Below are 6,103 nucleotides of genomic sequence, written 5' to 3' on the forward strand. Positions count from 1 at the left end.
CAATGGCATTAAAGAAAGAGGGGTTTGTTTTGTGGAACAAGGAGGAGGCATTCATGTGGGGAAAAAAGGAAGCAATGAGAATGGCAGGAGTTTCATGAGGAAATGGGTGCATGTGGCAGGATCCTCCTGATATAAGGAGAGGGGAACTGAAAATAAGGCGAGCCCTAACAGTGCCACACTTCCTCTAAAAATTCATGCTTGTGCCTTGAAGAAAAAATTCTACTACTCGTGACATGCAATGAATTCGGTGTATAGTGGATGAAGAATATTCAATGCTATCTGTTAGTGATTACTTCATAGCACCTTTGGGGGCTCAGTGTTGTATTTCTGTTGCACTGTATATTGCTTTGAGTCATTGGGATGGAACACTTCTTAAATAGTAACTTCAAGTTGAAGGGTTCATCCCAGGAGCTGCAGCCATGTTAGGGGCATCTCTTTGACCCTTGTTTTTAGAGACTCTGCTAAAAATAAATATTGCATAGCCTCCCCATTTAAGCAATACAAATAGAGTAATTGATCAAAACTTTTTTCCTCTCTTCTCCAAAGCTACTGAGGAGGGGTTGAGCTGGCCTGGATATATTTATGGTCTGCCCTTTATTTAATTTATGGGATTTGTGGCCAGAGCACCAGACTGTTGCATTAATTTCACATAGTTACAGTTTAGAAATTTGAATTAAACAGCTTCTCTTTACATTCAAACCTTGTCAGAAAGCCAGTAACAAGTGGAAGATTAATGATATGGCCACAGTTCAAGACTTGATGTTTCATATTTCCTCCAACAATGAAAAGGATATGACCATGACAGGAAATGAGCTGTCATTTTATAGATGGTATATGTTAGATGACAAACTCTAAAGGAGATAAAACACAGTATGATTTTCATGTGAACCTAATATTTTTTGCATCAGAAATGTAATAAACTAGCAGTCAATATGCTCTATTATTAATTGCTGTTTTTTAAATGTGCTGACAAAATGCAGATATTTAACTTCAGCAGTAGAGGTGTACACTGTGCACAAACAGGATGATTTTGCAACCACACTGGGAAATACACAATTAATGAGAGAATAGTGAAAAGGGAGTACTGAAAAGACAGTTTTACCCATTCCATTTACCAGTTTCATCGTAGGTCCTGTACATATTGGACCTATGCTGTGGATGGGCAGGAATATTTCAGTAGTCAATAGGGAATTCAGTACCCCTTCTTAAACTTAGGGGACCCATGCAAAAACATTCAAGTGGATTCCAGTTATAGGCCCCAAATTTCACCATTATGCTATTGTTTTACCACCAGCAGAAATGGCAACTTCTGAGCCTAGTCCATCTGGTAAAAAAATTCAGAAAATACCATTTGAAATGTCTGGTATTTTCTGTTTTTCCTGGCTCAGGGCAACTTTTTTTAAATTATTTTATTTATTTATTTATTTATTTTAAACACACTAGATCCTGGAATTAAAGAGCCCTCCACTGTTTTTCGGCCCTGGTCAGCTTCTTCTTTTTTTTTGTTTTTTTTGTTCAAGTTTTGCTATTTTTGGGAGAGGGAGGCATGAGGGTTTCTTAAAAATCAAAAAGGGGCATGATGTCGAAAAGTTTGAGAACCACTATGCTAGAGTCACATGCATGTTAAGAACACTGAGCAACATATATTGGGTGTCTGGCAGAAAGTGCATCATGAAGAACACTCAAAAGCTGTGTGTTTTGATTGTGGGAAATGGTCTCTCCATGGGAATGATTGTTGATTCAAGGACAGACATTACAAACCTGCAAGAAATTGTTGCCCACACACAAAAGATGCACCTCACCACAAAGACAAAAGGGTTGTACCAGCAAATTGCAGATTCACCCATTTACAGGTGAGAACATGGAGTCTCAAGGGAATACTGAAATATCTCTAGAGCTGTATAATTTAGATGGCAATAAAATAATAGTATTTGGATTTGCTTACAAACAGGAGAAACTTAAAATGGAGCTTGCTATCTACTGTTTCTGTTATTTCATAACAGGGTTAGCTGAGGCAATTTAAAAGTGAGAAGTTACAGAAAACTTCAGTGCTACTAAAACATACACAGGTGAAATCCTCTCTTCCCTGGATGCTATTACAGAACAGGTGATATGTAATTGTAAAGAGCTGTGAAGTGCAGTGTCTGAGTACACATCAGTAGTGAAGCTTTTCAGTGCTCAGGTTTCTTGTGAGTACTGCTGATCTGAAATTCTTTTAAAAAGATTTTATCTTGCCAGGAAATTGATGAAGAGTGAAAATGTTCTTAAAATATTTATCTTGTAGCCTCTCAACTTTTATTATCATCAATCCCTTTCTGCTAGCTAAAAAGGTTACTTTTAAAGGTTGGATTTTTACATGCAATATGTCTTACTGTAGCACTATAAAATATGCAGTTTCCCTTCAATACTAAATAGACAGTTGTAAACACCTTAATTCAGTTCTTGAGAACAGAGAGGTAATTTGTCTGATTAAAATGAGTGACCCTAATGAGAATAGTAATGAAAGGGAGAGATGGAACATATTTAGATAGATTAGATTAAGAATTACCACAATTCACGCAACAGTAATTATTGTAAGCTAATGACTGACATGTTTATCAATTAGAAAATTAAAATAGTATAATACCCCCATTGTTCAAATATGGATTGACTGTTACTTAATGAGAAACATTGCCTTCAGTGTGTATACCCATTTACACAACAGCTGTTTCAAATACTAGTTTTGCATAGGCCTACAATTTGTTCACCTAGGAGCAAAATGTCTCTGAAAGATGTCACAGCATTTCATTGCACTAACAAAGAACTGCTTCCTCTTAGAAACAGTACAGGTATATCACTGTTAACCTGGCCAAATGTCCATAATGCTAAGGAAATCTTAATTATATTATACAACTCCTTCTCACTTCTTTCATAACCATTATCTTAATGCTTTTTCAATTTGCAAAAGACAATTATCATGATTAGTTGTTGCTTAGCAACCAAAAACATTATTTTACTGAAAGAGGAGGTGGGCAGTGATCATTGGATCTAGTTATATTAACATTAATTTTATGTGTATTGTTGTAAATCACATTTAAAGAAAGGTGGGCTAAGACCTCTCACTTTCATTGTTCAAAAAGTAAAGTAGCAAAGATAATTCCACAAAAGCAAGGAAAGATGTGATTATTCTTAAAGGTAACATAGTTTACTCTATAAGTGTAGACATAGCATAGTGTATAACACCTGCTGGTAGTGCAGCAGAGCACATTAACAGTGAGCCCCCATTGTGGGTCTTCTCACTCCAAAATATCATTTCAGTGACTGGTAGCAATATGGTGTTTCCACAGCATCATAGCTACTTGCTTCTCCACAGTCAGTGCAGCCCTCAATGTCCCTTCCAGTTCAGTGTTCTATGAAATAATGTCAAAATACTGTCAAGCTGGAGGACTTCTTATTCCGACTCCTATAACCCTCATTGTACAAGGAATAAGGAAAGTCAGAGGAAGAGTGCTCTATTTCAAAATCAGTACTGTGTAGACTCTCTCAATTTCAAAATAAGCTACACAATTGACATAACTGGAAATAAGCTACGCAAATTGAGCTAAGCCTTGCTGTGTAGACACACGGCTGTGTCTACACTGGCGTGATCTTGCGCAAAAGCAGCCGCTCTTGTGCAAAAACTTGCTGCCTATCTACACTGGCCGTGTATTCTTGCGCAAGTAAACTGACGTTCTAATGTATAAAATCAGAGCTTCTTGCACCAGAACTCTGACGTTCCCACTCAGAAATAAGCTCTCTTGTGCAAGAGTTCTTCCAGAAAAGGCCAGTGTAGACAGGTAACATGAATTTCTTGCACAAGAAAGCCCTATGGTTAAAATGGTCATCAGAGCTTTCTTGCGCAAGAGAGCGTGTACACTGGCATGGTTGCTATTGCGCAAAAGCACATCTCATGCGCAAAAGCGTGTGCCAGTGTAGAGCTCTCTTGTGGAAGAGTTTTTACACAAGAACTCTTCCGCAAAAGAGTTCTTGTGCAAGAAGCTGCCAGTGTAAATGTAGCCTATTGGTTTTTGCCAGAAGCGGCAATGCAAATGAAGTGCTGATTAGCATATTGTGCTTAATTTGCATAATCTATTCTGAACCGTTTTGCAGGCTATATCTACACAGGTGGGTTATTGCGCAAGAACAGCCATACTTCTGCACTGCCCACCCGCTCTTGCGCAAGGAAATTTACAGTACGGCGTGGTGAGAAACGGCTCCTTGCGCAAGAGCTATGCTCTTTTCTAACAGGTGTAAGTCCTCTTGCGCTGGAGCTCTTGCGCAAGAGGGCAGTGTGGACACTCGGCAGGGATTTCTTGCACAAGAAAGCCCTATGGCTAAAATGGCCGTCAGAGCTTTCTTGCACAAGAAAGCATCCACGCTGCCATGGGCACCCTTGCGCAAAAGCACATCTTGCACATGGCAGAATGGACATTTTCTTGAGCAAAACTTCTTGCACAAGAACCCTTGCGCAAGGTGTTCTTGTGCAAGAAGCAGCCAGTGTAGACATAGCCCCAGTGTGGATGTGTCCATTTTGCACAAAAAACCCTTTTTACGCAAGATCTTTATACTCTCCCAGAGAGGGATAAGGAACTTATGCAAAAAGGGTTTTTTTGTGCAAAACGGACACATCCACACTGCTTGTTTTTGCACAAAAACCTCTTGGGCAAAAATGGCTCAGAATAGATTATGCAAATGAAGCATGGCAATATGCTAATCAGCGCTTCATTTGCATTGCCTCTTCTGGCAAAAGCAATAGTCTAGACAAAGTCTATGTGTTGACTCACTCTCAAAGAGTTTTATTCACTTACAAAAACAGTTCAAAGAACTCAAGAGTAAATACATTTTAACTTAAAAATATTTAGGTATGTTAATAAAGCAGAGGAAGGAACACTGATATCCACTGTAGCTACACATATCTCAAGTGACGGTTTCATAAGTCAGTGTAGATGAAGCTGGGGTTCTCCAAGCTTTCTCCCAGCATGGAGCAGAAGCAGTAGTTGTAAAGGCCTTGAAGCCATGTGGAACACGGGGGTGGGATTGGAAGGGCTGAAGGGAACTGCTATGCTGCCGTTCTCCACAGAGTGCAATGGGAGTTAAGACTATTGAATTTGGTCCATGAGGGTATGTCTACACAGCAAAATTATTTCAGGATACCAGAGGTATCCCAAAATAGCTACCCTGCATCTTTTGAATGCTATTTCTCCATCTCTGTAAACCTTATTCTATGAGGCATAAGGGCTAGCTTGATATAGTGCATTATTTTGAAATTTGGCGCTGTGTAGACAGCACCAAATGACAAAATAAGCTATTTCAAAATAGACTCGAAATAAGCTACGCAATTTGCATAGTGCAAATTGTGTCTCTTATTTTGAGTTTCAGGTGCTGTGTAGATGCACCCTAAAAGTCTACACTACAGCATCTGAGTTTGCTGATGGAGAAGATTCTCTCCTTTTCCTGTGTCTTTCTCCTGTCTGGTCTTTCCCTCTACATATTGTCTATAATATTCACCCTCCATGTCCTCTGTTCAAGGTCAGATGCTGCTCTGGCTTCTGCAATCACAGATAGCATGTCCTACCACATCCTCTCTCCCTCCCCCCCCCCCCCCCCACTTATCTGGGTAAGCTGGTCCAGTGGTGTAGAAGGAGAGTCTCTCAAGGCCACAGCTACAGATAAAGCTCACAGAAGTACTACTGTTAGTATAGTAACAATGGAAAGCAACATTTAACATTCAGAGCTACCCCCTTCCCTTGCTCCCCTAAAGTGTTAAACAAGGCATGCCTATTGACACTTCTACTTTGAGTGATTGTGCCTGGCATCATTGCCAGCTCACTCCACAATGAGTATGACCCACCAGGGAAAGGGAAATGGGGAGGGAATTGCTTTGTTTCACAAAACTATGAGTATAGGCAGAGCTGTCCCATCCATAGGATGGGACCCAGGGTGATCTGAGGAATTACCCTGGGACTAGCAGCAGGGTTTGGGCCCATCTCTGCACTCACCAGTGGTGGTGGGAGTGGCAGGAAGTGAAGCAAACCAGCAGCCTGCTCTACTTTGCCCTTTCTCAGTTGGGTCACTCCAATTCACA

This window comes from Pelodiscus sinensis, chromosome 3 (genome assembly GCF_049634645.1).
Source record: "Pelodiscus sinensis isolate JC-2024 chromosome 3, ASM4963464v1, whole genome shotgun sequence".
In the NCBI taxonomy this organism is placed as follows: domain Eukaryota; kingdom Metazoa; phylum Chordata; order Testudines; family Trionychidae; genus Pelodiscus; species Pelodiscus sinensis.